The sequence below is a fragment of the Hibiscus syriacus genome, unplaced genomic scaffold, assembly GCF_006381635.1.
Source record: "Hibiscus syriacus cultivar Baekdansim isolate YM2019G1 unplaced genomic scaffold, ASM638163v2 tig00110864_pilon, whole genome shotgun sequence".
Taxonomy (NCBI): Eukaryota; Viridiplantae; Streptophyta; class Magnoliopsida; order Malvales; family Malvaceae; genus Hibiscus; species Hibiscus syriacus.
The window spans coordinates 3,627,428-3,654,101 of NW_024062893.1; the positions used below are offsets into that span (position 1 = coordinate 3,627,428).

General features: G+C 33.3%; 1 pseudogene; it reads left to right on the forward strand.

Moving 5' to 3' along the window:
* Window positions 1-645: 645 nt before the first annotated feature.
* LOC120143907 lies at window positions 646-26,661 on the forward strand (annotated as a pseudogene).
* Window positions 26,662-26,674: the final 13 nt, after the last annotated feature.

Here is a 26,674-nt window from a genome sequence, read left to right on the forward strand (position 1 = left end):
TTCTAAATCTTTGAACAAAAATACTAAGATAAAATGTAGAAGACATTACTATAAGACTGAGAAGAGAAGATTTGTACCAAAGTGATAGATATATACATTAGGGTAGTAGAAATTTAGGATCAGACATTTCTAGCGGACTTAATAGAGTTACCTTTCTAAGAGTTCGATATGGTCTTATGTATGGATTGGTTAACCGAACATGACACTAGTTTAAAGTGTAAATCCAGACAGCTTAAGATCAAGACAAACGATGAAACTAAGTTGGTGATGACTAACGAGAAGTCAGGCTAGTCGAGGATAGTGTCAACTATAGAAGCTCAGTAGATGATTAACTAGGGTTGTGAAGCCTTCTTTGCACATGTGGTCGACACTTGAAACTTAGTTCCAACACTCAAGGATATCCAAACGGTGGGATATTTCTCTGATGTGTTTCCAGAGGAGTTTTCGGGTTTACCGCCCAAATATGAACTAGAGTTTGGGATCGAGGAAATGTCGGATTCAGCTCCGATGCCTATTGTTCTCTACTGTATGACATTGAAAGAGTTAAAGGCTTAGATTCAGGAGTTGTTGGAGAAGGGATTTATCCGATCAAGCATCTATTTGTAAGGATTGTCGGTCTTATTTGTCAAGAAGAATGATAGGTCGATGAGGCTATGCATCGACTACAGGCAGTTGAAAAAGTTAACCATCGAGAACCGTTACCCACTTCCTAGGATGGATGATCTTTTCGACCAGCTTAGGGGAACATGTGTGTTCTCCAAGATTGACTTAAGGCCAGGCTATTACCAACTGAAGGTAAATGATGTTGATTTGGCGAAGATACCTTTCAAGATGAGGTATTATCATTATGAGTTCTTAGTGATGTTATTTTGACTGACCAATGCCCTGTCGATATTTATAAACTTGATGAACCAAGTCTTTAACCCTTACCTAAATCAGTTCAAAGTGGTGTCCATAGGCGATATCTTGGTGTACTCTTGATCAGAGGAAGAGCATGATCAATACCTCCACATCGTCTTTTAAATTCTCCGAGACCATCAGTTGTGTACCAAGTTTGGGAAGTACGAGTTTTGGTTGCCAAAGGTTTTATTTAAATGTAACACCCCTAACCCGTACCCGACCCGGATACGAGTCCGAGGTGTCACATTGACTTTCAAACTTTGACTCTTCAAACTTTGACTCTTGACAAAATTCAAAGAAAATTTAAAACTTTAATTAAAGTAAAAGTAGTTTAGTTACATAATTTGACCACTATAACCAAAATCGATCAGAGCATATTTAACTCAATCAATTAGTACATGCCAACTATATTCAAAATAACAAAAATAATTTAACTAATCAATTTTCTGATCTGAAATCTTGTAAGGGAGATGATGACCTGTATTGCTCCTCACAGCTTCTATATTCACTTTCGGTAACCTACGGGTGAAACACTCACACGCTAAGTCGATGACTTAGTGAGGCATAAAGAAAACACATCTAATGGAATTCATACCCACTAATCATTCATGACTGTTTTATGCTATCAAATTATAAAACTCATTTACATTTACATCAACATATATTCATGTATATTATGTAACAGATACCAAAACCCCTATCACACATATATCATATCATGCAATTCATATCAAACATCATATACATATATCACATACATTGTTCTCATATCACCAACCTGTTTATCCTTACTAATTCCCTTGTCATTACTTCAATTCCGTCATATGAGCATATAATGAATATAAACATATTATATATATTTTAATATGCCATAATACATTACTAATTTCTATAATCATATAAAACATAAACGCATAGCATCTCATATCACCATGACATATATGCACTTCTACCATGTTACGAGAAATACACATATCATTATATCAAATTATGTTCTCTTTTCAAAGCCCATGTACACATGTGAGAACTATAGATATGCGAGTCTATAAAGGTTGTGCACTATGCTGTCACCACAGCTCGTATAATTGCACCGAAGTGCCACGTAGAATTGTACCGGAGTGCCGCATAGAATTACACCGTAGTGCCATATAATAATGTCCATAAGGACCACATATCATTCTTTAAGAATCATATACATATATTAGGGATCAAGTATGTGTCTCACCAGACTTCACAAATGTTTCAAAGAATACATATATGTCCCGAAGGACCACATATCATTCCTTACGAATCATATACATATACCAAGGATCAAGTATGTGTCTCACCAGACTTCACACATGTTCCAAAGAATACATATATGTTCCGAAGGACCATATAGACCCTCGACTCTTGGCATGCCAACTATACCCCTAGCTCTCATGACACATAACATAGGCATTAATATTTATGTTAACATACATTCACATATACATATAGTCATGTAGTTCTTTCACATAGCTCATCGTCATATAAATCACATATCCCATATACATATAAACACATGGTTCACTTACGCGTAGAACATTTTCATATAATCGCATAGTCATATAATATTTCATATAACATATATTTTCTCTTTAATATATCTCATATCATGTATCATATCTTGTGATCATATAATCATGTTACTTATAATCACATAACTTCTACTCATAGGGTTCAACATCATTAAACTTGGTTCACTTTTTCATATTATCATACATTTATATACTCTTATATGTCATATCAATAACCTATAAACTTACTCATATTCTCATATATACTATTTTAATATAATTTGTATAGTAATATTCTATAATTGTATCATATAATGATTTTACCCAAGTACTCCTTTATAAATTTTATATTACAGGTTCAATTAGTATCATTCTATCCTATAAATAATTTCCACTTATTTTATATCATTTTCCCTTTTCACTCACATAAACCATCTATTTATTTAGTTTAATTTCTCATGACTTCCACAATACTCTTTAATAAAACTTTGTAGCTCTTCACTTTAGTACATAAACCATAGTTTCCTTTAATTTATCAATCTTCTCTATATAACTTATGTATCCTTATTTATGCCCTCGAATTCATACTATTCTCTTAGAGTCTCCTAACATTTCTTGTATAATCACTTATACCATATCATATGACTTATACTTGATTATCTTATTCTCTCATGTTCATTTCATTTCTTATGACTCTATCATATAACTTATTCCATGTTCTTCCATTATTACATAATAAAGTCTTACATAAATCATATAGCATATACAAAGCATATCATTATCTTTAGTCATGCATACATACAATCAATGTAATACATATAATCACATATAGTTATAACCAACAGATAATCATGTCTATGACTTCATGCATATTACGCTAGGAAATAGACTCATCGCAAGTCTTATTTCCATTAAACACTACATGTCACTAGTATGCACTCACCTTGGCCTCACTAGTCAATTCCAATCTCTTATCTTTCCCTTGATCGATCTTACTTGCCAAATGTTCCGGAATTGCTTTACGCGCAGAATCTACATAAATGTACATTTTGAGGCAATCATTAGATACCTACACCTTGTAATTGGATACTAACAACTTGAACGAACATATTAAACCCATATTCACAATTTTCCTTTAGGGGGAATCGGTTCCCTCCTGTGGGGGAATCGGTTCCCCTATGAGATTCTGGAATTTCTAGTTTGTTTGAGGGGGTATCGATTCCCCTAGCCCAGAAATCATATTTTCAACACAAAATTTACTTCATTTCATCTTAAACACTTCATATTTCAACCTCTTTCATATACTAAACTCAAACACACATACTTAAGCCCATTTGTACTTATTTAACCCATCTTAATTCTCACAATCCTCTCCTCTTAATGAAATTCAATAATTATACTCAAATTTCAACATGTTCTAAATTCCTTTCTATCACTCCAAATCTCTTAATTCAACTATTGACAAGTCAAATTCAACTTAAAATTCAACTTATCAACTTTATTTCACGATTTCATTCAAAAACTCAAAATCTTTAATCTCTGCTAATTCCACCATCCTTTGTTTTTAAGATGATTTAAGTTTTCCTTAAGCTTAATTATCATCCAATAATCATAACCAAATCCTAAATTCAGCAAAATATCAACTAACAAGAGATCTTACCTTTGCTTATGGCTTCACGGTGGAAAAGAAGAGAATGAAGAAGAGAAGTCTGGAACTCTCTCATATTTCCCACGTTTATATAATACTCAAAAAGGGAAGATAAAAATCTTTCCCATGAAAAGACCATTTTGCCCCTTTAGTTCATTTATCTTTGCTATTTAATCCAATATTAAAATTCTTTACTTAAATCCCGAGACTTTTAATTTCATTTCTAAATTGAACACAAAACTTTCAAAGTTTGCAATTTAGTCACTGACCCTGATTTGGGATGTTACAAATCTTCCCTCCTTTAAAGAAAATCCGTCCTCGAATTTTCACTTCATGCCTTTATAATATCACATCTTCTAATATTTTCATATTTCTTCCCTTAATATTTCTGCCACCGCTACAACCTACCATTTTCCCATACTCAATTCTTCATATACGTCCACATCTTTATAAGTCCATATAATATTATTCATTATATAGATAGCAACCCCAAATTCTTAATCCTCACTATTATGGATCAATTGATCTTTTTCATCATTCTCTATGTGCTTTGCACATAAATCAAGCTTTTGCTCATTTCTTAATCCTTGTAAGTATTATTATACACCCAATCTTTTCATATAACCCTTACGTATTTGTTTAAAGAATAATCACCCATTCTCGTTCTTCTAATAATTGAAAATTGTATTATTTCAATATCAACTTATAACTTATATCTCAATATACCTCTTGTCTTACTTGATCGTTTAACCTCCATCTTTGTCTTTTCCTATCCCTTTATTCTTTCATTCCTTCCAAAATCAAAATTTCCTTATAACATAGATCACATCTTTTCTTCAGGCTCTCATACTCTTTTCATATCATTTATACTTATCCCTGATTACTGATCTTCATCGCATCTTCATAACTTTGATAATCAACTTTACTTATACAGAACCTCATTCTTTACCATCTCTTGTACTTGTATTTTCTTCCTCAAAGCTCCTTTTTAAACATACCAATACTTATTTCCTTGCCCACATCATATTTATATGATCAAAACCATATCCAAATCCACATCATACTTGATTAACTTAACTTTATATTTTCTTCAAATCTTAGAACTTTATTATCCATACTATTACAATTAATCAGTCACAACTTTTCCAATTTAGGGCATAAGCCCTAATCAGACTAATCATATTCATCTTCTCAGTTGAAATCCAATCAGTGCAATTTACTCACTTATCTAGCCCACACTCTTATCCGTATACAATATTATTCTCTTGTTTTCTCTATTACCTTACATTTTCGTGATCAAAATACATAATCGTGTCTCAATTCACACCTTAATTAATTTACACTGACATCATCTTCTAATCCTTTACCTTTGATACACTTACCATCATATAATTCTGTTAGTCACCACCAATTATTCCAATCTAAAGCATAAACCTTCATCGAAACATTCATATACATTCATTCCAGTCGGAATTATCTCAGCAATAGTTTACTTAACTTATCAAATCCACATTTATTATGATCCAAATATACAATTGTATCCAGATCCACCTCATCTTTGGTTTTTCTGTTCTGACAATATCTCAAAATCTTATAATTCACATACATTTTCCATCACATAATCTGGTTAGTCAACGCTAACTCTTTTCATCTAGAATGCAAACCCTTATTATAGCCACACTCTTGCTTATACACAATATTATCCCTTTGTCTTAAATTCATAAACTCTATCTCTATATCTCTTATACACTTGTCACTGATGCATCTATTCTTGAATTCTTATACAAATACCCACCACATCCTTTGATCTTTTTAACAATCTTATAGTGACACTTGTTCACCATATTCTATCTTATCCACATAATAACAAAACTACTCAATATCGTGTTTCCGATTCAAAACAATGAAAACTTTCTATCATTATTCAGATATGATTTTAGCTTTTTGAAATCAACTTTTGATCTTACTAGGCATTTCCTGAGGTGTCCGCTCTTCATCCTGCCTGGCCAGGGCAGGTGAATAGCTATCACAGTCAGGAATATCACCTTTCACTTACTTCGAAATTATCACGATTGGATTTCTACTGTATTAAACTATTCTTATTCTATTAGCAAGACAACATACTCCTTACATTATCAGATCAGAAATTTTTCACTCTATGTTGGCATGTACACATTTTATGACACTTTGGACTTCGGTTTATGCCGAGAATCTGCTAAACTTTAGCTCTGATACAATTAAATGTAATACCCCCAACCCGTACCCGACCTGAATACGAGTCTGAGGTGTCACATTGACTTTTCAAACTTTGACTCTTGACAAAATTCAAAGAAAATTTAAAACTTTCATTAAAGTAAAAGCAGTTTAGTTACATAATTTGACCACAATAACCAAAATCGATCAGAGCATATTTAACTCAATCAATTAGTACATGCCAACTATATTCAAAATAACAAAAATCATTTAACTCATCTATTTTCTGATCTGAAATCTTGTAAGGGAGATGCTGACCTGTATTGCTCCTCACAGCTTCTATATTCACTTTCGTTAACCTACGGGTGAAACACTCACACGCTAAGTCGATGACTTAGTGAGGCATAAAGAAAACACATATAATGGAATTCATACCCACTAATCATGCATGATTGTTTTATGCTATCAAATTATACAACTCATTTACATATACATCAACATATATTCATGTATATTATGTAACAGATACCAAAACCCCTATCACACATATATCACATCATGCAATTCATATCACACATCATATACATATATCACATACATTGTTCTCATATCACCAACCTGTTTATCCTTACTAATTCCCTTGTAATTACTTCAATTCCGTCATATGAGCATATAATGAATATAAACATATTATATATATATTTTAATATGCCACAATACATTACTAATTTCTATAATCATATAATACATAAATGCATAGCATCTCATATCACCATGACATATATGCACTTCTACCATGTCACGAGAAATACACATATCATTATATCAAATTATGTTCTCTTTTCAAAGCCCATGTACACATGTGAGAACTATAGATATGTGAGTCTATATAGGTTGTGCACTATGCTGTCACAACAGCTCGTATAATTGCATCGAAGTGCCACGTAGAATTGCACCAGAGTGCCGCGTAGAATTGCACCGTAGGGCCATATAATAATGTCCATAAGGACCACATATCATTCCTTAAGAATCATATACATATACTAGGGATCAAGTATGTATCTTACCAGACTTTACACATGTTCCAAAGAATACATATATGTCCCGAAGGACCACATATCATTCCTTAAGAATCATATACATATGCCAAGGATCAAGTATGTGTCTCACCAGACTTCACACATGTTCCAAAGAATACATATATGTCCCGAAGGACCACATAGACCCTCGATTCTTCACATGCCAACTATACCCTTAGCTCTCATGACACATAACATGGGCATTAATATTTATGTTAACATACATTCACATATATACATAGTCATATAGTTCTTTCACATAGCTCATCGTCATATAAATCACATATCCCATATACATATAAACACATGGTTCACTTACGCGTAGAATATTTTCATATAATCGCATAGTCATATAATATTTCATATAACATATATTTTCTCTTTCATATATCTCATATCATGTATCATATCTTGTGATCATATAATCATGTTACTTATAATCACATAACTTCTACTCATAGGGTTCAACATCATTAAACTTAGTTCACTTTTTCATATTATCATATATTTATATACTCTTATATGTCCTATCAATAACCTATAAACTTACTCATATTCTCATATATACTATTTTAATATAATTTGTATAGTAATATTCTATAATTGTATCATTTAATGATTTTACCCAAGTACTCATTTATAAAGTTTATATTACAGGTTCAATTAGTATCATTCTATCCTATAAATAATTTCCACTTATTTTATATCATTTTCCCTTTTCACTCACATAAACCATCTATTTATTTAGTTCAATTTCTCATGACTTCTACAATACTCTTTAATAAAACTTTGTAGCTCTTTACTTTAATACATAAACCATAGTTTCCTTTAATTTATCAATCTTCTCTATATAACTTATGTATCCTTATTTATGCCCTCGAATTCATACTATTCTCTTAGAGTCTCCTAACATTTCTCGTATAATCACTTATACCATATCATATGACTTATACTTGATTATCTTATTCTCTCATGTTCATTTATTTCTTATGACTCTATCATATAACTTATTCCATGTTCTACCATTATTACTTAATAAAGTCTTACATAAATCATATAGCATATACAAAGCATATCATTATCTTTAGTCATGCATCATACAATCAATGTAATACATATAATCACATATAGTTATAACCAATACATAATCATGTCTATGACTTCATGCATATTACTCTAGGAAATAGACTCATCGCAAGTCTTATTTCCATTAAACACTACATGTCACTAGTATGCACTCACCTTGGCCTCACTAGTCAATTACAATCTCTTATCTTTCCCTTGATCGATCTTACTTGCCAAATGTTATGGAATTGCTTTACGCGCAGAATCTACATAAATGTACATTTTGAGGCAATCATTAGATACATACACCTTGTAATTGGATACTAGCAACTTAAACGAACTTATTAAACCTATATTCATAATTTTACTTTAGGGGGAATCTGTTCCCTCCTGTGGGGGAATCGGTTCCCCTTTGTGATTCTGGAATTTCTGGTTCGTTTGAAGGGGTATCGATTCCCCTTGAATGGGTACCGATTCCCCTAGCCCATAAGTCATATTTTCAACACGAAATTTACTTCATTTCATCTTAAACACTTCATATTTCAACCTCTTTCATATACTAAACTCAAACACACATACTTAAGCCCATTTGTACTCATTTAACCCATCTTAATTTCAAAATCCTCTCCTCTGAATGAAATTCAATAATTATACTCAAATTTCAACATGTTCTAAATTCCTTTCTATCACTCCAAATCTCTTAATTCAACTATTGACAAGTCAAATTCAACTTAAAATTCAACTTATCAACTTTATTTCAAGATTTCATTCAAAAACTCAAAATCTTTAATCTCTCATAATTCCACCATCCTTTGTTTTTAAGATGATTTAAGCTTTCCTTAAGCTTAATTATCATCCAATAATCATAACCAAATCCTAAATTCAGCAAAATATCAACTAACAAGAGATCTTACCTTTGCTTATGGCTTCACGGTGGAAAAGAAGAGAATGAAGAAGAGAAGTCTGGAACTCTCTCATATTCCCCACGTTTATATAATACTCAAAAAGGGAAGATAAAAATCTTTCCCATTAAAAGACCATTTTGCCCCTTTAGTTCATCTATCTTTGCTATTTAATCCAATATTAAAATTCTTTACTTAAATCCCGAGACTTTTAATTTCATTTCTAAATTGAACACAAAACTTTCAAAGTTTACAATTTAGTCACTGACCCTGATTTGGGATATTACATTCTAGGTCATGTCATAACAACATACAGTATCCGAGTCGACCCTAAAAAGATTCAGGCTATAGTCAAGTGGGAGCCACCTAAGAATGTGTCAGAGGTGTTCAGTTTCCTAAGTTTAGTCGGGTACTATGGTCGATTCGTTTAAGGCTTCTGGATGATGGCTGCCCCATTGACCAAGTTACTTTAGAAAGAGGTTTGATTCGTGTGGGATGAGAAACGATAGAAGAGCTTCGAACAATTAAAAACTCTCCTAACTCAAGCCCCAATATTGACCCAACTAGAGTCAGAAAAATACTTTATAATTTTCAGTGACGCTTCATTGAATGGTCTTGGATGCAAGAAGGTAAGGTTGTAGCTTATGATTCCTATTAGCTTAAACCTCATTAGTGCAACTACCTCACCCATGACATTGAGCTAACAACAGTTTTCTTTTCTGTGAATATTTGATAGTACAATCTCTTTAGTGAGAAATGTCACAGTTTCACCGATCACAAGAGTCTTAAGAACCTACTCATACAGAAGGGTTGAACTTGAGACAGTGTAGGTAGTTCGAGTTACTTAGGACAACAACTGCGTGATAGACTACCATTTGGGTAAGGCAAATGCTATAGCAGAAGCCTTGAGCAGAAAGTTGATGTTATAGTTGCAAGCTCTCCTAGCACGATTGAGCTTGTCTAGTGAAGGTGAATTGTTAGCCGAGTTAAGAATTGAGCCAAAATTGGTAAATGAAACCAAAAGACTACAAATTTCAGTTTATCATCTAAAGGCTTGGGTTGAGCAGGTTTGCTGAGATGAGGCATCATGCTTTAAGTTGCGTGATGAAGGAGTATTGTAATTCAAAGGCCGGTTGTGCGTACCCGTAGACGCTTATTTACGTAGTTAAATCCTCCTAAGGTATATTTTAACCCACTCTCAGTTCATCCATGTAGTAATAAGATGTATCAAGAGCTTCGATAGTTGTATTGGTGGTTAGGCATGAAAAGGGAAGTGTTAGAGTTTGTCACTTGATGTCTAGTGTGTCAGCAGGTTAAAGAGGAACACCATGTTCCTTCAGGTTTACTTCAGTCTATTCATATTCCTTAGTGAAAATGGGACAGAGTAACCATGAACTTCATGACCGGGTTACCTATGACCAGATAGACACGTGACATAGTTTGGGTAATAGTTGACGATTTAACCAAATCCACTCATTTTCTCCAGTCAGGATGGACTATACCTTTGAGAGATTAACTTAGTTGTATATCCTTGAGATAGTGAGGTTGTACGAAGTACCGATTTCCATCATATCTGATAGAGATCCTCGATTCACTTCCCATTTTTGGAAAGCCCTTCATGAGTTCTTAGGCACCAAACTAAACTTCAATACTGCTTTTTACCCTGAGACAGACGACTAGTCAGAACATGTTATCCAGATCTTAGAGGACATGTTTAAGTGCACCATCATTGAATTGAATTGAATTATGTTTTGATATAACAATTTAAGGCAAAATGGTTTTTGGACTTGAATTTACAAAATGTTTTTGGACTTAATTGAATTTATTCAAAGTTTTAAAAGGTTTCAAAAATAATTCAATGTCCATTAAATTCATATTTAAGCCAAAATGCTAAAGGGTGTCAAAGTGCATCCATGCACCCCTGCAGTGCATCCATGTATCCCTGCAGTGCATCCATACACCTGCACTAGTGCATCGATGCACTATGCAGTGCATCCATGCACTCAAACACCGAATGCAATTAGTGCATCGATGCATTATTCTGTGCATCGATGCATCATTCTGTGCATCGATGCATCAAGGCTGTGCATCGATGCATCCTGCTGTGCATCCATGCACGAAGGCTTCAACGGCTAGTAACAGCTAGTATATTTGAATTTAATGAAGGGGTATCGATGCACCATGATAGTGCACCGATGCACCATGTTATGGGCAGCCTTTTTGAGTATAAAAATCATCCCCAAACGGCTCCAAAACATCCCCAACGGCTATATACAACATCAAACACATTCCAAGCTATAAATACAAGCTAAGGACACTTGAAGAAGAAAGAGAACAACTATCTAAGCAATCAAACACAAGAGAAGAGTTTTTCATTCTTATTTCATCTTTCTCTTGTAAATATTTTGTTCTTGTGAGCTCAATCTTATAAACACCTACCTTGGAGAGGTTTTCTTGTTTACATCTTTTATCCTTTTGTAAAGGTAAAAGATTCTAGCTTAGCCCGTGTAAAAGCTAGGGAAATGTTCTAGTTTAGCCCAGAAAAACTAGGGAGTTGTAAGGTTATCTCTTTGTCCTCAAAAGAAAGAACAAATTAGTGAATTTATTGGAAAATCCTTGGTAAGGAGCTAAGGTAGTGGACGTAGACTTTGGTTGAGAAAGTCGAACCACTATAAATTGCTGTGCAATTCTCTATCTTTCAATCTCCTTACTCCCTAAGCACAAAACCATTATGGCCCCTCTTTGCAAACCGTTCCGGTTATCAATTCGAGCTTCCGAAAATCCCAATAATTGGCATCAGAGCCTAACTCGTTAAGAAGGTTTAACCACCTTGAGATGATCCTCGAAGAAGCTCTACCAATTTCTGACGCAACCGACAAAGAAATGACTTTTTCCTCCGGTGCTTATTACCTTGAAGAATATCCTATTATGGATTCACAACTGGTCAATAAGCCACCCTTCTTCAATGGAGTAAATTATGCACATTGGAAGAATAGGATGATGTACTTTATTCAATCCTACAATCTAGGAGCTTGGAACTCAATCATGGACGATTACTCCTCTCCACTCGGCAAGTACAACGATTGGAGTAGAGAAGAGCAGAAAAATTTATAGCTTAACTCTAAGGCTATACATATGCTATTATGTGCTTTAGGCCCAAATGAATATGGAAGAATCTCATTTTATTCCAGTGCCAAAGAGATTTGGGATAAGCTCCAAGTCACTCATGAAGGAACCAACGAAGTGAGGGAATCAAAGAAAAGTCTTCTCAACCATAGCTACGAGAACTTCAAGATGAAACCCGATAAAGACATCAAAGCTATGACAGATAAATTTTCTGTGATTGTTAACAGTCTCAAGGGATATGGAGAAGTAATCCCTAATGAGAAGCTTGTGAGAAAGATGATCTAAAGGAGTGACAATTGAAAAAGACGACTATTATCGAAGCAAGAAACTTAAAGTCTCTCACTCTCGACGAGCTAATTGGTTCTCTTTTCACTCATGAGATGATGGTGAAGGAAGATGAAGAAAGGGAAGAGAATAAAAACAATAAGAAGGAGGAGGTAGGCATTACCTTCAAATCCACCAATGAAAGCTATCAAGATTCAAGTGATGAGGTGGACGAAGACGATAATGAACAAGAAGAATAGATGGTCAAGCTCCTGAAGGAACTCAAGAGATTCATGATTTCCAAGGAAGTGAAATATGAATCAACCTAGAAGATGAGTCCCACGATATGTTTCAATTGTCAAAGAAAGGGGCATGTCAAGTATGAATGTCCTCTTCTAAAGAAAAAGGGGAAGAAGGCATTTGTTGCATCTTGGAGTGATGAAGATGATTCCAATGATGAAGATGGAGTAGTTAACCTATGCCTCATGACCACTCAAGAAGAATTTGAGGTATCTTCTAACTCAAATGAATTTAATTCATTTACTTTTGATGAGTTACAAGATGCTTTAATAGGTTGTATTTGGGAATTGAGACCATGAATTCCAAATATACGAAATTAATTTCAAAACTCAAAATTAAAGATAATTTGATTTTGAAAATCAAAATAAAATTTTGAAAAATAATTTAGAGCTTTCAAAAATCAAAATAAATGATTTAGAAAAAGAAAATTTTGAGTTAGGAGTTAAGCTTGAAGGCTTAACAAAAGAAAAAGAATTAATTTCTAAAAATAACCTATTATGTTTAAAAATGGCAAAATGCTCACATTGTCATTTTTATGGTCATTTGGAACATACTTGTCCTTTAAAGAAAGGAAAACATTTTAAAATTAGACAAGTATGGGTTCCTAAGGGAATAAGAGGCATTGAAACTAACGTTGAAGGATCCAAAGCAATTTGGATACCAAAATCGAAATAAATGTCTCTTGTAGGTGTGTGAGAGCAATGGTGATGAAAGTGATGATATTCAAGATGCTCTAGCCACACATGAAAAAGGAATGGGTAACCTCTAAGCTTAATGTTTTTAATTTTGGTTATGTGGTTGCTCATTTGATTTTAAGCATGCATGAGTTTTGGTTTTAAATGATTATGCATCATCGTTTTAATCTCATGTATGTTGAAAAGATGATTATGATGAACATTTTAAAGTTATATTAGTTTTTAAGAATTTTTAGTTTATCATAATAAAATTTTGGTCAAAATTGGTTTTAATGCAAATGATATCTCTTTAACAATTGATATCAAATTTTCAAATACTTTGATTTTACAAATTTTAAATTTTTGACCTAAATTTGAATGTTTATGCATGTGGTTTAAATGAAAATGATATCTCTCTAACAATTGATATCAAAATTTTCAAAATGCATAACATTTTTGGAAAACTTTATGCATATTCACTTAATTTTAACAAATGGTATTGATATCAAATTTCAACAATTGGTATTTCATAAAGTATTTTAGTCTTGGATATATTGAATTTCATGTGCTACTAACACTTTTGTTATTCTTTGTAGAAATTCAATTTCTTTTTAAGTGTCAAGTTCTTAAAGCTAAATTTTGATTGGAATGCATTTATTGAGGGGGAGCTTTGATTTTTCAAATGATTTTTAAATGTCAAATTTACCACTTACTCTCCAAAGTTATTTTGAACTTTAAAGATTGAATTTTTTTTATATAACAAAAAGGGGGAGAAGTTTGGTTTGAAAAATTCAATTTCTTAATGAAAAAGGGGAGCTTAACATTTTCATATATTTTCCAAAAATTGTTAACAATTGATATCTTTTTCATTAAACAATTTATTAAGGGGGAGTTTTGCCAAAAATAATTTTTCAAATGTTTTGTTATATCAAAAAGGGGGAGATTGTTGAACTATGTTTTGATATAACAATTTAAGGCAAAATGGTTTTTGGACTTGAATTGAATTTACAAAATGTTTTTAGACTTAATTAAATTTATTCAAAGTTTTAAAAGGTTTCAAAAATAATTCAAAGTCCATTAAATTCGGATTTGAGCCAAAATGCTAAAGGGTGTCAAAGTGCATCCATGCACCCCTGCAATGCATCCATGCATCCCTGTAGTGTATCCATGCACCTGCACTAGTGCATCGATGCACCATGCAGTGCATCCATGCACTCAAACACCGAATGCAATTAGTGTATCGATCCATCCTTTTGTGCATCGATGCATCAAGGCTGTGCGTCGATGCATCATGTTGTGCATCCATGTACGAAGGCTACAACGACTAGTTTATTTGAATTTAATGAAGGGGTATCGATGCACCATGATAGTGCACCGATGCACCATGTTATGGGCAGCCTTTTTGAGTAGAAAAATCATCCCCTAATGGCTCTGAAACATCCCCAACAGCTATATACAACATCAAACACATTCCAAGCTATAAATACAAGCTAAGGACACTTGAAAAAGAAACAGAACAACTATCCAAGCAATCAAACACAAGAGAAGAGTTTTTCATTCTTATTTCATCTTTCTCTTGTAAATATTTTGTTCTTGTGAGCTCAATCTTGTAAACACCTACCTTAGAGAGGTTTTCTTGTTTACATCTTTTATCCTTTTGTAAAGGGGAAAGGTTCTAGCTTAGCCCGTGTAAAAGCTAGGGAAAGGTTCTAGTTTAGCCCGAAAAAACTAGGGAGTTGTAAGGTTATCTCTTTGTCCTCAAAAGAAAGAACAAATTAGTGAATTTGTTGGAAAATCCTTGGTGAGGAGCTAAGGTAGTGGACCTAGACTTTGGTTGAGAAAGTCAAACCACTATAAATCGTTGTGCAATTCTCTATCTTTCAATCTCCTTAATCCTTAAACACAAAACCATTCCGACCCCCCTTTGCAAACCGTTCCGGTTGTCAATTTGAGCTTCCAAAAATCCAACAACTTAGTTGTATATCCTTGAGATAGTGAGGTTGTACGAAGTACTGATTTCCATCATATCTGATAGAGATCCTCGATTCCCTTCCCATTTTTGGAAATCCCTTCATGAGTCCTTAGGCACCAAACTAAACTTCAATATTGCTTTTTACCCCGAGACAGACGACCAGTCAGAACATGTTATCTAGATCTTAGAGGACATGTTTAAGCGCACCATCATTGATCTTGAGGGTAGTTGGGAAAACACTTGTTGTAGTGGAGTTTACATATAATAATGGTTTTCAATAAAGCATCTAGATGGCTCTGTATGATGCTTTGTATGGGTGCAAGTGTAGAACCCCACTATGTTGGATAGAGCTCAGTGAGGGTCAAATACTGGGTCCAGACTTGACTAGAGAAATCGAAGAGAAAGTTTAGTTAATTCAGAGTCAATTGAGAGAAGACTCAAATAGGAAGAGATCCTATAAAGATCTAAAGTGTAAGGATATAGAGTTCTCAGTACGGGACAAGGTGTTCCTCAAGGTTTCCCCATGGAAAAAAGTGCTTCGTTTTGGTCTCAAGGGAAAATTGAACCCGCGCTTCATAGGACCTTACGAGGTACTAGAGAGAGTTGGACCAGTAGCTTGCCGGTTAGCCTTACCACCAGAGTTAAAGCGCATTCACAGTGTATTTGTTGAGATTTATGATGCTCTAACGATCAACCGAAAAAAGTGCCAAGAAAGGGTGAATTTGCTAAATAAATTTTTTTGGGAGTATAGAGAGAAATGATAGAAAATTTGCACAAGTATTTAGAGTGGTTCAACTTCGTCAATGAAGTTTACATCCATTACCTTAGCTCCACACTAAGGATTTCTAACAAATTCGCTAGTTTGTTTTTTCTTTTTCTAGGCTCAAGATTAACCTTTCACAACTCCCTAGTTTTCAATAGCTAAATTAGAAACCAACCCCTTTTTCAAAAGGATAAAGAAAATGTAAGCAAGAAACCTCTCAAAGGAAGGTGTTTACAAATTAAGCTCACTAAAACACACTATTTACAAGAGAAAATGAAAATAAAGAATGAAAGATTTTATCTTGATGATCAATGCTTGAATAGGTGTTGTGTAACCTTTTTTATCGGCACCAAAAAATGTCTACTGGAATATGAACATATTTAAAACAAATAGGCAGTATTGATACTTCATTTTATATGTTGGAATGTATTTGTGATCGTTTCTAGCCATTAAAGATGTTTTGGAGCCGTTAGAGACTTAATTGCTGCAAAATAAAGCTACCCACACTAGGGTGTATCGGTACTCAGGCTTGGAGTATCGATATTGCACTAATAAAAAATAGTCGTTTTTGAACCGTTAGACTGAGAGTATCGGTACTGCGGTCATGGTGTCGATATTACTATACAAAGTAGTATCGATACTCCTTTGAGTATCGGTACCAAAAATGACTACTGGAATCTGAACACATTTAAAACAAATAGGTAGTAGCGATACTACCAATAGAATATCGATACTTCCTTTACCTTGGGTATCGATACTACAAGAACAATATCGATATTGTTCATATGGTATCAATACTATAAGAACAATATCGATGCTTCTTTTCTAGAAAATCATTTTTGTGTTCAAATTCAAGTTTTATAGACTTTGAATTTTTTTTTTAAAAAAATTGAATAAATTCAATTTAATCCAAAAGCATTTTTTCCCTTAAAATTGTTATATCAAAATAGGTTCAACAGTATTGCATGTATCTATGCTTAAGAGATACCAATCTGATCCATCTTACGTCACACCTCTAGAGTAGATCGAGGTGAACCTAGATATGACCTATGAGGAGGAACCGATTAGAATCCTAGCAAGAGATGTAAAAGAGTTAAGGAACAGAAGGATTCCTTTAGTGAAAGTGTTGTGGAGAAACCATGGCATTGAGGAAGGGACTTGGGAAACCTAGGAGAATATGCAGCTTCAGTACCCTTACATCCTCTATTCAGGTAAATTTCGAGGATGAAATTTTAATCAAGATAGGAGAGTTGTAACACCTCAAATATTGGGTTTGTAGTTTCATGTTAACCCGAGTCAATTCAAGTAAGCCCATTAACCTTGTAGGATGTCATGGACCAAGTGAGTTTTGATTTGGCCTTGATTTAAGCCCACCATGAGTTAAAAATGGGTGTTTTTGATTAATGAGTAAAACTTGGAGGACCAAGAGAGAAATTCACTCATTTTCTTTATAAAAAATATGGTAGAGGTCACCTGTTGATTCCTCTTTTCTATCTCCATTTGTCATTTTCTTCTCCCAAAGAGACTTCATCTTTCTCTTCATATTCTTCCTCAAGCTCAAGATAGAAAAGGTAGAAACTTTGAGGTCTTCTAGTTGTACCAAGAGCATTATAAGGTAAAAATCATAATCCTTTCCTTCCAAGTTTCATTTCAAGCCCTCATTTGCAAGTTTTGGTTAAGGTGACCAAATATGGGTTTGGTGGGGGTTTTAAAAACCTAAGTGATTTCATCTCTCTTTTTTAGAGATTCAAACCTCTAGAATTGTTCTAAACTCTTTTCCAAACTTTCCAGCAATGTTAGTAATCCATGTACTTGATTCTTTTATAGTGAGAGAAGTTAGAGAAAGCTCCAAAGCTAGGGGAAAAGAGAAACTCACTCTTGGTTGAAACTTGGGTGCTTCCAACAAATTTGGGAATTAAGGTAACTTACTTCTAACTCAACTCTACCACATGTAGGTCATTAAATGTATTTTGGTAGGTTACATGAGTTATGAAGTATGTTCATGGTAGAATTCAGAAATCCATGTTTTTTCCAGCATGTTTATGAAGTCTTTATGACCCCTATATTCATACATAACTCTTTAATAATCTTTGGAGACCCTAATAAGATGTTTGAGAATATTGAAGAGGCATTTTCGTGCATAAAATAGGGTATTTCTGGGCACGAGTATCAGTACTAGAAGAATAGTACCAATATTGTTCTTCAGGTGTTAAAAACAAAGTGATTTTGGGCATAGAAGTATCGATACTCATGCAATGGGTATCGATACTTGCTAGGTGGTATTGATACCGAGTTCACTTAGTAGGCATCAGTAGTCAAATTCGTATTGATACTCATGGGAGTATCGGTACTTAGGCATTTTGTTAAAAATATCGAAGCCAAATTTGGTATTGGTACTTAGGAAAATATTGATACCACAGACGAGAAGTATCGATACTCAAGAAGGAGTATCGATACCAACCCTTTGTTATCAAACTTTAATAGATAACAATATCAATACCAAGATACCTAAAGGCCAATATAGATACTAAGGGCTTAGTATCGGTACCTACGAACATTTTGGGTAAAAAAACTCAAGGTTTTTAAGGGATAGAATTGAGGGACCCAATAACACCAGAATACCATGAAATAAAACTACAAATGAGAACAGTTATAAACAACAAAGCTAGGATGACATAAAACTAGCCGTGTTTGGCGCTAGAGACACATTCATGACACCCAAGTTACTTTAGTAGTTACAATTGTACAATTGGATATCCCTGTCAGTGCCAAGCCGTTTCTGTCGCCAGTTGGGCACAGATGCCCCATGACTCGACGAATTAAGTTGATCGGGTATACGTTTCTGATTCAGCTTCATATCTTACCCAAATACCCAATAGTATTTTAAAAAGTCTAGAGGGATGTATGAGCTCTAAGATGCAAAACCCCCAGCCGCACCATGATTCCTATATCAACATATCAAATCAGCATTACTATGTCTTCATACCTATGCCTATTGCATGCAAATTTAGTGAATGCATGTAGTATAGTATAATTATTAGTAAGGCACTACGCTCGTAAGCTCAGCGTTCGTAATGTAGTTTCGTGCGTAGGTTCTTAGGAGACCATTCGAGGATCATTATCGTTGACAGCAGTTCTAGCTCAACAGAGACTTCAAGGTATTTTTTGATTTTTATTAGAGGGCATGTTTTGTTGTAGACCCTATTATTATTCAGTCGAAACTCTATTTTATATTAAACTCGACATTTTGTTATTTTAAATATTATGAGCTCCCTTTGTTTGTAAATTGAATTATTACGTTTTATTTATCTTGAATGGTTTTTTTACATTGTGTTTTACAGTTGATTTAAAAAGAAATATTTTGGGTTAGCTACTTCGGTGGTACCATATGACATCATTATCTAGTAATTTTTGGGCTAGACTGGATTAGGGTGTTACAAAAAGAAATAATTACATGTAGGTTTTGCTAGATAGGTTCATAAGAATTTGTGTTATTCATATTTTTTTACTAATATGGGCAAATATAAGGTATTATATGTTCGAAAATAACTTTCAACCATTTGACATTGAACGTGTTAGAAAATTGTACTGCTGCAAAATAAAGATGCTGACATTCTAACATAAATAATAAATAAATAAATATGATATAATTATTGTGTCATGTAATCACTACCTTAGAAGCAATTTCGTCCGGATTGGTGTAATCCCGAAAGTGGAAGTTGTCCCCAAGGTTAACACAGTTTTCCAAATTTCATACACCTGCAATACGGAAATAGAACTCACTTGGTATTTCTCTTTTCGAAGATAAAGAAGATGATAATTAGAGAGAAAACAAGGAATTGGGTATAAAATAAGGAAATATAGTTTGATATTTGTAATAAAAAGATTTGGGGTAAATCAGTAATATGTGGTTATCATAAAATCTCAACCACTCTTCAATATCTCCCAAATATAGAAAAAATTTCTAAAAGCTATTTATTTTTATTTAATTATTCACATTATTTAACAATCCCCCATTAATGCAAATAAATAAAAGATTATTGAAAACGAGAAAAAAGCAACAACAAAATTAATCGCTTAAGTACTAGTATCTGTTTGATTTAAACTAGTACATAGTGAAATAAACAATTCTTCTCTTAACAAGTGAACGAATCTTGAACTTGTTAAAATAGTAGTAAACTTATAACATACAACTAATCTTAGATCCAATTGAGTTTCGCGCTAGATGAATCAATTTAGCCAATATACATTGGGATGCTACTAAGTGCTCTAGAAAGATAACCCGATATCTTTCATAGAAGTTGGTTGGTTCTCCATACTTACCTAGGTGATTTCATCAAGTTTATCTCAATATAGACCACCCAAATCAAGGATATGAAATCATTAAGGGCATTTAGAAAGTTCAACCTCTATTTTTTAAGATTTTGTGAATTCATCAAGTCTGTCTCATAAGGACCACCCAAATAATTGGATATGAATTCATTAAAAGCATAAACTCAACATCTCAAGTTAGTGAATTCATTAAGTCCATCTCACTAGTACCGCCGGTGGATTTATCAAGTCCTTCTCACTAGGGCCACCCAAAACTTGAGCTATAAATTCATTAAGAGCAAAAGCTCATCATTATGCATGTACATTGTTTATCATATGGATAGATAAAAATGTACAAGTCTTTCCATGGCTTCATTTGACCGCATTGAACTTAGAAGACTAAGTTGGGCGTCCACCATGAATTCCTCAACCAAATGGGTTCAAGTCCTATCCCCTAGACAAATCATGAATCACTTTTCATTAGTTAGAGATAAATATAAATTCTTTTTAATCCTCATGTACCTCATAGTACTATCATTTTATTTTATGGACTTATGTCTTATCTTTTCATTGTAGACATGGTTTCAAACCATTCACATGTTATCTCACGAGGTATGTAAAAACACAAAGAATAAATAGTTTTCTCTTTTTGAGAATTTTCAACAAGATAGATTCCTAAGGTATTCAATCTCTTACCTAATTAAGTCAAGACTTGTCATTAAAGGCTTTATAGTAGAGCTATTAAAAAAATTTCACAAGCTTTCACAAAAGTTGCTCTACTTAGATAAACATAATGCCTACTATGATTTCACATGTATCATTCAAGATTTCTAGTTTCATGCAATTTTAAATATCTATTGTCATACATATAAATTATAAATTTATAAGCTTCATAACACAATACATGAAATGATTGATTTGTTTTCGATATCCCACATACTATAACATTTATAGCATAGAGAATTTCCAATTACATACATTCTCTAACCTCAATGTGTCTAAATTAATATCATGTAAGACATGTAAACAATGTTCTCCTTCAACTGCACTCAAGTAAACTAGAGTAAATTCAATATAGATTTTAAACATAAAATCACATGCATAGACAATCACTTCTCATTTCTCAATTAGAAGAGTATAACAACATAAATTTAATAGCTACAAAATTTGTAATAGCATTGTCTATCACATTAATCAAATATTAACTTCGAATAGACCATCAATAGTTCAACTACTATGACCAAAAGTCTTACCTTAATTAGGGTATTGATTTTCACTTTTTAACTTTCTCCAAGTTACGAAGTGTATATAATAGTCATAGCATTTTACAAGTTGAAATAATGAGCATAGAAACGAATAGTGCACCAGGTAGATACTCGGAAAAAGAAAGGTGGCGCACTAGATACACTTAAATACCAAGTTTTTTCTAGAATCAATCTTAGACATACACTTTTATTTTATCACACTACTTTTCAATTAAGATCTCATAACAATTTATGCTTAATATTTTCTTACCCATAAACATACAATAATTAGGCTTTAACTATTCATTTCATCTAGTCTAAGTCTTTAAACTTATCAAAAAGAGTTGTCACTATATTTTGAAGATAACTCGAAGACTTGTAAATAATTACATGTAATGATATAACATGAAAATAAATAATTTGACCTCAAAAGTTGACTAACTAGCAACCAAGAGCAGACTTGTCCATTCTTCGCATGCCTAATTTTTCAATCCTTTTTCTCATTATTGTCAATCAAAGTATCCACAGACCGAGTCGACCTTTCTCTCACAATTTGTTTATTCTCGTTTTCTCGATCCTGTGTTATATTTTCCTAAATAAATTTCCTTGGGATCCACGCTTTGCCAATCAAGTTTCCAAGTCCCTTGCATGATCATTTTCATTTGATTCGTTATTCTCTAAAAAACATAAATAAAAATTCAAGTCACTAAATGAATTTAGGAACCAATCTAAATATATCATAATTTTCGGAACAAACATGCAAGTGTAATAACAGAACAAGGGACTTGATTCAAGAAATTTAAAGCTAATATGTCCAATTTATTAATTTAATTGTAAAACAACGGATCAAATTGAATAATTATTAAACACAGAATGACACGAAGAAAATTACCCCTTTAAACACAAAACACGCAAATCCCGTTAGTGATACTGGTCGATTTTTGGGTCAACGTTAAAACAGCGTCGTTTTGGAGCATGTATACATGGCTATTTTCTCAGCCTTTTCTGCAATATTAATGCTTCCCGGCTGTGGCATTGTCGTAGTGAAGGAGATAACACGTTAACTTGCTGTCAGACTTCTTTGATGGCGACAACTGTGGCAATGTCATTTAGAGTTTCATATCAAACCCCTAAAGATACTTGATGAAGCTAGCCCAGACTCGTGGCCCCCATATAAAACAAAATAATAATAATAATTGTAATAAATATTTGTGATAGTAATAATCAAAGAAAATGTCTAATGAGTTTTCATGATCTGTAAGCCCACGTCTCGCTATTTTCATGTCTATAAACTAATACGTGGAAGCAGAAGTAATTATAATAAATAAATGATAATTGCTTTCTTTTTAGTGGAAGTAGTTTCCACGTAGTCTTTATATCTATCATTAACATATATTTTTCAGATTCATTCACTTTAATAAAATGTTAATAAATGAGGACAAATAGTTTCTGTTAAATAAATAAGTAAAATAAATAAATCGTACCAATACATTTTATTTTAAATGAAATTAATCATTCGTACTTACTAATCAAAGATCAACTTTTAATGTTTGAAATAACATAACCATTCAACACTTCCTTTTTTTAGGTATTGTGTGTGAGTCCTACTCTTAGCTCATATAACCGCTTTTCTACATATCATATACATATGAGAGTAAGGGTTGTTTGTTTGGCTCTGAATGGAATCATTCAGCGCCGAATATTAAACCGTTCAGCGTTCAACATTCAGCGTGTTTGTTTGTAACCTCTGAATTATTCAGATCCATTATCAAACAACATGTCACATTCAGAACTAATTCATACAGAGCCTCTGAATCATTCAGGCAATTGAATCATTCAACGCTTAATCATTCTAAAGTAAACAAACAACCCCTAACACACGATTTAATTTGCATAGTCGACTTTGCTAAAAGATATAGCTTTTTTTTATTTGCTTCAAAAGAAATCAACATAAGATCAAATAAGAAAAGATTGCAGTCTCCACAAATTAAACTTAGAGAAGTTTTCGGTTATTTTAACAGTAGCATGAAAATTGTTTCTAAATCGTTAGAAAAATGTATTGCTGCAAAATGGAGATGTTAGCATTGACTAACATAAATAAGATATAATTATTGTGTCGTGTGATCACTATTTTAGAAGCAATTTTGTCTGGATTGGTGTAATCCCAAAAGTGAACGTTGTCCCCCAAGGTTAACAAAGTTTTTCAGATTTTGTACGCACGAAATAAGGAAATAGAACTCGCTTGACATTGTTTTTTTTACGAAGATAAAGAAGAAGATAATTGTAGAGAAAACACGGAATTGGTGTGTAAAATAGAGAAAAATAGTTTGATGTTGTAAGGAAAAGATAAGGGATAAATCACTAATAAATAAAGGCGGTAATCATAAAATCTTAACCACTTTTCAATATCTCTCAAATATAAAAAAATTAAAAATTATTTTTTATTTAATTTTTTGCATTGCCCAACACAACGTTCACACCCTTGACAAATTATGGTGCTTGAACTCAAGACCTTAAGGAATAACGACAATTCTTTTATCGTTAAGGTAGCTTGGTTCGTATTGTGTTATTCATATATGAAGGTAAGTGTTAGTATAGATAATTGTGATTGACGAAGTAGAGTTGATTAAAGTTGCCATGGACTCCCAAAAAGAAATTGAAGAGAGCAAGAATCTAATTTTAAATTCTTATATATTTTAAATATTTTTGAATTTTTTATTAAAATTTTATTTTTTTTCTCTTTAAAATCATATAAATTATCCTATAAATTTATCTCTTAATAGAGTAGAGCTTTGTTGGGTTTTTTTCTTCTTTGGTTAGAGTTGCCATCCACTGCTCTTTCCCTCGTTATCCATCTGCAACTGGTTATATCCCACCTACACGCTCTTACTAGTCTGTTAACCATGCGTTGACTCCTCTATTACATATTAGAGAATAGAGAATATTTAAGGATCAGATTCTAGTTTACCAAACCATAAAATAAAATAAGAATCCAAATATGGCATTTTATTTTGGCGTTATTATTTTAAACCCCTAAAAAATTTCATTTATTGGAACAATACTTCTCAAATATGATTTTTTTTTTAAATTCCTCCAAATTGCCCATATAGGATGACCTCGCGTATTACAAAAAGTGAGCTCAGACTTCGCGTTTTATGAAAAACGAGTTTCATGCATTTATTCTTGTCTTATCCAAAAATTAAATGAGTTTATCTAAAAAATTGATGGGTCTCTCATCCAATAAAACGTGAGGTTCAATAAATGCATTTTTGTAGGACGCAAGGTCGTCATACGTGTGCAGTTTAAGGGTATTTTTCCAAAAAATTCCTGTTAGGAAGATACTATTCTAATAAATGAATTTTTTTGGGGTTTTTAAACTAATAACACCTTTTATTTTACCAACTCGCAAACCTTCCTTATTTCTCAAAGGGTTTTTCCAGGGTTCTAGCAAGTAGCAACCACCCAGATCACAAATTCTCCTAAACACTTTGTTTTCAGTTTACCCAAATGGAAGATAGTGAAGACGAACACTAAAAAGTAGGGGACTTAGGCTTAGCGATGCATAGTTCCACAAGTAGTATATGGTGGGGAAATGACATAAGACCCATGTACTTGAAGCAACTTAGCTGTTGTATGATGATTTATGCAACGTTAATAAGATGAAAAAGTAGTGACGGAGATGATGGTCGATACCGGTATAATTTGTGCAAGAGAGGAAATGTTGGGCATGCGATGCAATTAGTTGAGAAGATGGAGGCTCATCGTTATCCAACTAATACTGGCTACTTATAACTTTTTGGTTAGAGGGCTTTGTATGCATGGAAACTTTAAGCAAAGCTGATTTTGGATGGATTAATACAAAAAAGGACTAGTTCCCAATGAATTCACTTATTTTTTCTTGCTTGAAGTTGCTTATAAGTGAAAATGTGCTAATGAGGCAATGAAGCTTTTGGATGAGACCATTGCCAAATGTAGGAAGCCTAATTTGGTTACAATGTTTTGTTGAAGGATTCAATCCCAATGTTGTGAGCTACAACATTGTGCTATGGAATTTGTGCTACGTGGGACAGTGGAAAGAAGCCAACAAGCTTTCGGCGGAGATGGATTGCTTAGAGGATAAGGTGGATCTTGTGGTTGTCTAGAGCAGATGATCCGTATGCATTGTAAGCCTAATGAACGTACAATGCTATTGATGTGCTCTGTGAGCAGAGAATGGTGCGAGAGGCATTCCCCATATTTCAATGCCTAGCAACCAAACAAAGTTCATCTCAGAATGATTTCTACAAGTGTGATTTCCAGTTCATGCAGAGAAGGGAACACATATCTCCAGCATTTAAACTTTTATATGAAATGACGGAATCCAGCTCCTCAGACTCTTAAACCTATTCCTCGTTAATCAGAGGATTATGCTTGGAGGGACTGCTGCTAGCTGCAATGGAAATTTTCATAGTAATGGAAGAAAGTAACTTTAAGCCTGATGTTTACAATTCCAATGCACTGTATTTTGGATTCTGCAAATCCCAGAGAACCGATCTAGTTTTGAAGGTTTTCGAGATGATGATGAAAGGCTATGCCTAATGAGACAACATATACCATTACTTGTGGTGGAAGGGATTGCTCATGAAGGACAATTGGAGCTTGCAGCAGAAGTATTGAAAGAGTTCCATAAGAGAGATCATTGATCTATGATTTTGA